Consider the following 8,802-nt stretch of genomic DNA (forward strand, 5'->3'; position numbering starts at 1 on the left):
AGAGAGAGAGAGAGAGAGAGAGAGAGAGAGAGAGAGAGGGACAGGTGAGAAATCTGTAAAGTAACTAAAGGTATTAAGTGAATGTAGTGGAGTAGAAGTACACACTAGCATAACATGGAAATATTCAGGTAAAGTACAAGTACCTCTAAATTGTACTTAAGTACAGTAATGTACTCAGTTACTGCTGTTGCTGTCGCTGCCGCTGCGTCATTTACTTTCCATTGACTCCAAGTTATATAGAATTACCTTAAAAACAACAGTAATATAATCTCCAATAATCTGTGATCTATTAAAACATTAAAAGAAGTTGAGATACAAATATATATAAATATATAATTAAAATAATTTCTATGTTTTTGGTCTCCGTCGTCCTACCTGCTGCTGACTCCATCCACCCGCTTCTTCTTCTGTGGTGTCAGGCCGGTTTCTAAAAACACTGCTCTTCTTCTCTGGGGATTGTCAGGTTTTAATTAACAGCTGAGGTCCTCCCAGGAGGCTCTTTGTTTTACCCTCAGCTCCGTCTATCAGGAGCTCACCTGCACAGATGGCGTGCGTCAGGTGTTTACAGACAGGAAGTCACTCTAAGTGCACAGGTGTGTTATGACAGGTCACCAGAAGACACAAGGCTAACGAGACACGAGACACAAGGTTATCGTGACACAAGGCTATCGAGACACAAGGCTATCGTGACACAAGCATCTATCGGCATCAAAAGTTGAACTATGTTCAACTTTTGAGGCTCGATGCTTGGCATCAGCCAATCAAATCCCGTTTATGCAAATCCCGCCAGTGCAAGCGCTAGCCAATCAAACCGCGTGCAAGCTGGGAGAGCCAGACCGCAGTTCATTTCCTCATATTCCAAACGAGATATTACGGTAGCAAATCACCCGGTTCTTTACGACCAGAACTATTTACCGGGATACAAACCGGAGGAACCAGGCATGGAGGGAGGTGGCAGAGACAGTGGGTGAAACTGGTAGGTTTTCGCCTGTTTGGAGAGTTTATATCCAGTTTACTTCGTTTTAACATTGCTATTGCTTTGTATGTCGGGGGCGTGAGATTCATGTGATTGGTTGTTGGTCGCGTTGCTCGCAAAAAATCGCCAAGCTTCAGACACGCCCAGCTTCAAGATTTTTTTATGCCTGTAGTGTAGACGGGCCGTTAGCCTTTGGAAAATGCTGAGTAATTCTCTACATACTCAGACATACAGTATGTAATGAGGATAATGTGTAAACAGTTGCTGCTCAGGTATTATAGAAGTGTAAATAACATTGATAAATATATCTTCAGTTTATTTCCGACTGTTTAGCTTAGCACAAAGGCTGCAAGCAGGGGGAAACTGTTAGCTTAGCACAAAGGCTGCAAGCAGGGGGAAACTGTTAGCTTAGCACAAAGGCTGCAAGCAGGGGGAAACTGTTAGCTTAGCACAAAGGTTGCAAGCAGGGGAAAACTGTTAGTTTAGCACAAAGGCTGCAAGCAGGGGGAAACTGTTGGCTTAGCACAAAGGCTGCAAGCAGGGGGAAACTGTTGGCTTAGCACAAAGGCTGCAAGCAGGGGGAAACTGTTAGCTTAGCATAGGCGCAGGTTTGAGCAGGCGTCTGTTTGAGAGCCGATGAAGCCATTACTCAGCTGAACAGTAACTCTCAATTATTCAAAGCCCCGACTCTGGAGAAAAAAAGAGGATTTAATAAATGCCAGAGATTCATATATTAAACAGCTTTAACAATCAAAGATGTCCTCTCTGATTGGCCCACGGTTCTCCTCCCTGATTGGCTTATAGTTCTCTTCTTTGATGCCTCACAGAGGTCCTCCCCAATTGGCTCGCAGTTCTCCTCTCCCATTGGCTAACAGATATATGTCCTCTCTGATTGGCTTACAGTTCTCCTGTCTGATTGGCTTACAGCTCTCCTAAATGATTGTCCCAAAGTTCTCCTCTCTGATTGGCTCGACGATGTCCTCTCTGATCTCGGGTCAAAGTTCTCCTCTCTGATTGGCCCACAGTTCTCCTCTCCCATTGGCTCACAGATGTCATCTCTGATCTCGGGTCACAGTTCTCCTCTCTGATTGGCCCACAGTTCTCCTTTCCCATTGGCTCACAGATGTCATCTCTGTTTCGCTCACAGATGTCCTCACTGATTGGCTCACAACACACCTATGACATAAGCTGAATGTTCAGAAGGGGGCAATACAGAGAAAAGAGAGAGACTCCGCTCCTTCTCTGTGACGATGTCATCACCTGGTCTTGCTCTGATTGGCTGTAGCCTTACAGGGGGCGGGGTTAATGCTGGTGTTTGGAGGCAGGCGGGTGAGTGTGATGTCAGCCAGCAAAAAGCCTTAGAGCTGCTTTATCTCTAATGTCGCCACTCAGATTGTAGAGAAGTCTATGAGGAAATGTTCCTACTTCTCTCTCTCTTTATTACCTCAGATTGTAGAGAAGTCTATGAGGAAATGTTCCTACTTCTCTCTCTCTTTATTACCTCAGATTGTATAGAAGTCTATGAGGAAATGTTCCTACTTCTCTCTTTTATTACCTCAGATTGTATAGAAGTCTATGAGGAAATGTTCCTACTTCTCTCTCTCTCTTTATTATCTCAGATTGTATAGAAGTCTATGAGGAAATGTTCCTACTCTCTCTCTCTTTATTACCTCAGATTGTAGAGAAGTCTATGAGGAAATGTTCCTACTTCTCTCTCTCTTTATTACCTCAGATTGTAGAGAAGTCTATGAGGAAATGTTCCTACTTCTCTCTCTCTTTATTACCTCAGATTGTAGAGAAGTCTATGAGGAAATGTTCCTACTTCTCTCTCTCTCTTTATTACCTCAGATTGTATAGAAGTCTATGGGAGACTAATCTCACTTCCCTTGATATTTAAAAATGTTGTAAATAGTCAGAAAGCAACTTTAGGATGTTTTAAACGGCAGGTGAAATCAAACCTACGTTTAACCTCAAATTAAACCTACATTCGGCCCAAAGACCAAAAGGAAGTCAGATTGTGAAGAAGACTATGAGAGAATGTGCTTGCTTCGCTGTTGACATTTTTAAATGTTGTACAGTCAGAAAACAGCAACTTTTGAATGATTTAAAAACAGAAACATCATCAGAATCATGAAGCCTGTCCAGCAGGGGGCGACTCAAGAGAAATAAGTCAGATTGTATAGAAGTTAATCAAAACATTAGCTCTCTTATATTGTTTTTTTTAATAAATCGTCAGAAAGCTACTTTTGGATGATTCAACCGATCAGAAACACGATATTCAGACATTCAGTCTTTCCAGAAGAGCGTAACATTTTCTGGAGTAATTGTTTCACAACATTGAATAAAAGTACATTACATTTTTGCAGAGAATTGATGCCAAATTGCTCCGGTTTTCTTAGTGATAGATGGTAGTAAAATGGATATCTTTGGGTTCTGGACTGTGTTTTCACAGGAATTGATCATAATGAAGACTCTCTAAGGAACGGTTTGTCTAAATCATGGTTTTTACTTTCAAGAACAAGAAAGACAATTAATATGATGATTAGAATTCACATTGTTTTAGTGTCTTAACACTAAACCAATCGGTGACGTCGTTGCAACTATGTGAAATTCTATAAAGTCTATATAACAAATTATCATATTGTTCGCTATAATCATCTCAAGACTTCAACAATTATTCATCACACTGCACAACAATGTAATGGTCTGCATTCTTTATGGTTTAACATTAAATTAAATAGAGCCTTTTATTTAAAACCAAAGTGCCAAAATGTTCTGGTTTTCTTTGTAATAAAGATTAATAAAGTGAATATCTTTGGGTCTTGCACCGTTGGTCGGACAAAAAAAGACACTTGAAGTTGTCACCTTATTCATTACAGGGATTTTTCACTATTTCCTAATCTTACAGAAAAAAAAATGTCTTCTCGTCTTTATTTTTCAGAGTGGCTCGGACTCCAATCTGCTGTAAAGTTAAGAAACACATCAGTGCAGTGATGCAAAGAGGAGGGAAAGTTTGTGGAGGCCTGCTGTCGTCTGATTTAATTAAAGAGCCAGCAGTGGGCCTTCTCCACGTAATTACACATGGACAGTGTGCACCAATCACATTAGAGCCAGCAGATGGAACGAGTACCTGAAGTTAAGAGAGGTAATCAAGTGAAAGAGATTCTCGTATAGGAGCTGTGACGGGTGAGATATTATGTTAAGAATGAGACGTTAATCTTTATTCTGCTTTTCTGGCTACGCTGCCATCATCTTTTGAATGAGATGATATTTTAATGATAGTAGAAGAATGTATAATGAAAGTGTGACGGACAGGTGGGTGGTCGATGTGGGCTCATCTCCATCAATTAGAGTGATTAAAAGACAGCTGAGCCTGGTGCATTGTGGGTCATTGACCGGGTCCGAATTATGATGGAGGATGTATGTTTGGTGGTTTAACTTCATGCAAGAGCTGGAACTTTGAAAATGCTTTTATTGTTTCAAATGATGGATGTATGAGATTTTAAAGACACAGTTTGCACTTGACATGTTCTTCACACAACAGGGTATCTATATCACACCCTTGATTTAATGAAGGAACAGCGAGCATCAAGGTGACTTTTTGCAACTTCAATCTGAAGGATATGTATTCCCACACACTCAGGAATAATTAGAGTCATTATGCAACAATCAAAACAGAGCTGACGCGCTGCCGTCACCACATGAACACAGAGAGGAACAAAGGATGAGCACTTACTGCTGCTTTCCTTCCTGACAGCTCACATTACTCTGCCCACATAGAATGACTGTATTTAACATGGACTTGGTATTTACAAATGATTAAAGGTTTCGTTGTAATTTTTTGCTTTCAAGATACACTTTCAGGTCAATAATGAATTACCTTTCAGATGACTTGTGAAAGTGCGAGCAGAGTTATCAGGTAACCTTAGGGACAGAACTCAAAGTATGAGAAAGACTGAACAAAAAAAGAGTACTTTGTTGATACCATAGATAATTTGGATGAGATCACACATGGTAAAAGAAAGGAGATGGGAAATAGAAAAAGGGAAAGCAAGGAAAGATAGATGAATGAAAGAGTTTGAGAGAAATGACACGAGGAGGGAGGAAGGAAGGAAGGAAGGAAAGGACAGATTGGAGGATACAGATGCAAAAAGAACATTAAATGAAAGAAGACAGAGAGAAATGATGTAAAAGGAGAAGTTTAAGAAAATACATAAAATGTATTTTAAATTCTTACATGGATCCAGAAGTTTCTAAAGATATGTCGGAGTGAGTTTTGGTAAAGTGTATAAAATGCTGCACAACATAGAGAAAGTATCTGATGTGTTCATACTAACGAGGCGTCCTCTCTTTGGGCTTCAGATAGCGTTCTGCAGAAACAGCTCAGCGTCTGGATATGAGGGAAACCTTGAAACGTTTCCACACTTCATTTCTACTCCGCGCATGTTTCCAGAGAAGCTCATTCATTCTGTGGGAAATATGAGTTTGTTTTCTGTCTCATGTTAGCATTTGCTCTCTGTGAAGAAAATGAATAAAGTATATCTTAGTTATTTAGAGATATAGAAAATATGGAAATGCTGTGCAGACCATAGAGACCTTTCATTTGGCCTCAGCAGTGATTTAACTTCCAATTATGATCTTAATAGTATTTCAGAGGCCTGCTGGTGTTTAAATATTCAGGAGCTGATGTCATATTTTGCAAGAAAGTGGTCATTTTTGTTTTGCATATCAGCACGCTTAGTCATGGACAGCAAATCCAAGTCTTCGTCCAGTGTGTGTGTGTGTGTGTGTGTGTGTGTGTGTGTGTGTGTGTGTGTGTGTGTGTGTGTGTGTGTGTGTGTGTGTGTGTGTGTGTGTGTGTGTGGTACATTATACTATGTGTGTGGCACATTATACTGTTTGTGTGTGTGTGTGTGTGTGTGTGTGTGTGTGTGTGTGGTACATTATACTATGTGTGTGGCACATTATACTGTTTGTGTGTGTGTGTGTGTGTGTATGTGTGGCCTAGCATTACTATCCTTGTGGGGACCTACATCTGTTAACACAGTCACGTGTGGGGACTCGCCTCCCTTATGGGGACATAACGGAGGACCCCATGAGGGGAATCATTCATTTTAGGGTGAAGACTTGGTTATGGTTAAGGTTAGGATAAGTCTCCAGGAAATGCATGCAAGTCAATGTAATGTCCCCTGAAGTGATGTATGTGGAGGCGTGTGGCGCAGTGGCACACACACGTCAACTCCAACTACACTTACCAAAGCTACCGAGGCAGATAATGACGGCGAACAACGCTCGGAGACTAACGGCTCCGATATGACTTTGGATGATTGCGGAACCCTGACATTGTATCAGGAGAGTCCAGGACGCGTAACACAGGACTAGTTCCTTTGAGGAGTCTTCGTAATATACGGCGACGGTCCGAACCAAGAAATTGCTCCCCATTTTCTCTGGTTACTTGCCCAAACACAACTCCTTTTGTACTATCTTTTCATCGCTACTATCTTTTTCGTTCCAGATTCTACTTCCATTTTGCTTCTTTCCTTGCTGCATTCTCTCGCTCCCGTGTCCGTGTCTGTTGTTTGTGTATTGGTGTGTGTGTGTGTGTGTGTGTGTGCTGTGTCGTGTGTGGATGTGTGTGTGCTGTGTGTGGTGTGTGTGTCCAACAGTGTGTGTGTGCTCGTGTCGATTGTTGTGTGTGTGTGTGTGGGTGTGTGTGGTGTGTTGTGTGTGTGTGTAAGTGGTGTTGTGTATGTGTGGTGTGTGTGTGTGTGTATGCTCGTGTGTATGTTGGCGTGTGTGTGTGCGCGTGTCAACACTGAATACACAGCATTCCTAGTCTCCTCTAGACAAACAGACCCCCGCCAGTCCAAACAACGGGAAATATCAGACATCTGCCCGAGCGCATAGAGAGAAGAAGAAGAAGAGAGGGTGGAGGGACCGATGGAGACGAGAGGTGGAAAAAATGTGGAACTGAAAAGGAAAAAAGATGACTAGAGAGGATAAGAAAGAGAGATAAAGGGAAGGAGATAAGGAAACCAGGAAGAGGACAGTTACCTAAGCTTTATGTGTTTCCAATCAATAACATATTTTGGAGCCATCCTGTCTTCTGATTCAACAATTGATTATCAGATTTATGCGTTTAGAAATAGATATTTATTCAAATTAGTTTATCAAGAATCTGGTCCTTTTTTATTTTCACAAACTGACTTTGCTCATTGGGGTTATGTCACTTTCGAACTCACATATTTTCACATAAAAAAGGATTACATATGCAGTTGTAGGTTGCGAAAATGATCTTATGTCCTAGCCTAAAACAACATATCAATATGTCACATTTAAATAAATAAAAATGCCCAAAACCTGCAAATAAGAGTTGACATTTTAAATTGATTTCCCCTCTCAAAGTGTGCGTGTGTGTGTGTGTGTGTGTGTGTGTGTGTGTGTGTGTGTGTGTGTGTGTGTGTGTGTGTGTGTGTGTGTTCTCATTTAGAGGCATTTTGAATTGAGAATAGTTAAGAGAAATGTAGGCAGGGCAGAGGACCTGCTGTGACCTGCTTCTCCTCCTCAGATCAGATCAGAGTGGAGCAAGAGAGAGCACGTTGAGGAGAGCCAGACAGAAGCTAGAAAGCAACGTATTTGTGACGGACAACATGTATGACATCTAAAATAGAGCTTTTTGATGGCATTTTAATTCATGAATTTCAATTTAAAGTCTCTGATGTGAATGAGATGTGTTGCATCTTATTACCTGCATGCTTCACTTCATACTGCCCTCATGTGGTGAAGACAGGGAACTACAAATGCACAGGTAGCAGCAAAGATGCACTTAATACTGTAGTTTGGACTTTAGCTCCGATAAAGGGGATTCTTAGCGCTTAAAAATACAATAATATGTGAGCGTATATGACTTTAGCTGACTTAAATGCAATTACAACAAGTAGAAAGGAAAATGCAGCATGCAAATACATCTAAGTCAGCAAAGCGTAACTCATCAAAATGCACATTTAATAACAGAATAAAACCAAAAACGAATGATAAAATGTGCATTAAAGTGCCAAACATGTGCTATTCAGAGAACTGCTAATCGTCCCTAACGATGTAATGTGTCCAGCTTTGTGTCTACAGATTGGGGGAAACACCAGCGTAATGTTGAAAAGCCTGAGCCTAGACGAGTAGAGGCTCTAACAGGAGCAGATGTACACTTGTGAAATTGAAATGGGATCAAATGGGGCTTATCTCGGAGCGTTAAATACTTTTGCCAACACATGAAACCCTGTATCGTTCAGTCTCACTTAGAGAGAAGTCAAACACTCCTCCTCTGTCCCACTATCAGCCAGATAAAGCCACTGCTATCTTGTTGTGTCTACAGCAAAGGCTCATGGGTAAATATTGAGGTTAAGCTGCGGTTCATCCAAACAGAGACTCAGGTCTCACAGGTTTCACCGCTCGGTTTACGGAGGCGAGGAGGAGATCGCTCCACAGTATTAAACAGATGTGGACTTTGAGAGATGTGAGATGTTTAGATTGGACCTAATAAGATTCAAGATTCAAAAGCTTTATCTTCATATGCACAGCTACAGTCCCAGGCTCCTCCCACAATTTATTATAAATATATCTGACATAAAACAAGTACTCGTTTAAAAAAGCTGAAGTACTCAGACCTTGTACTTGAGTAAAAGGTAGAAGTACTCAGATCTTGTACTTGAGTAAAAGTAGAAGTACTCAGATCTTGTACTTGAGTAAAAGTAGAAGTACTCAGATCTTGTACTTGAGTAAAAGTAGAAGTACTCAGATCTTGTACTTTAGTAAAAGTAGAAGTACTCTGA

This window comes from Notothenia coriiceps, unplaced genomic scaffold (genome assembly GCF_000735185.1).
Source record: "Notothenia coriiceps isolate Sejong01 unplaced genomic scaffold, NC01 NC01_scaffold00030696, whole genome shotgun sequence".
Taxonomy (NCBI): Eukaryota; Metazoa; Chordata; class Actinopteri; order Perciformes; family Nototheniidae; genus Notothenia; species Notothenia coriiceps.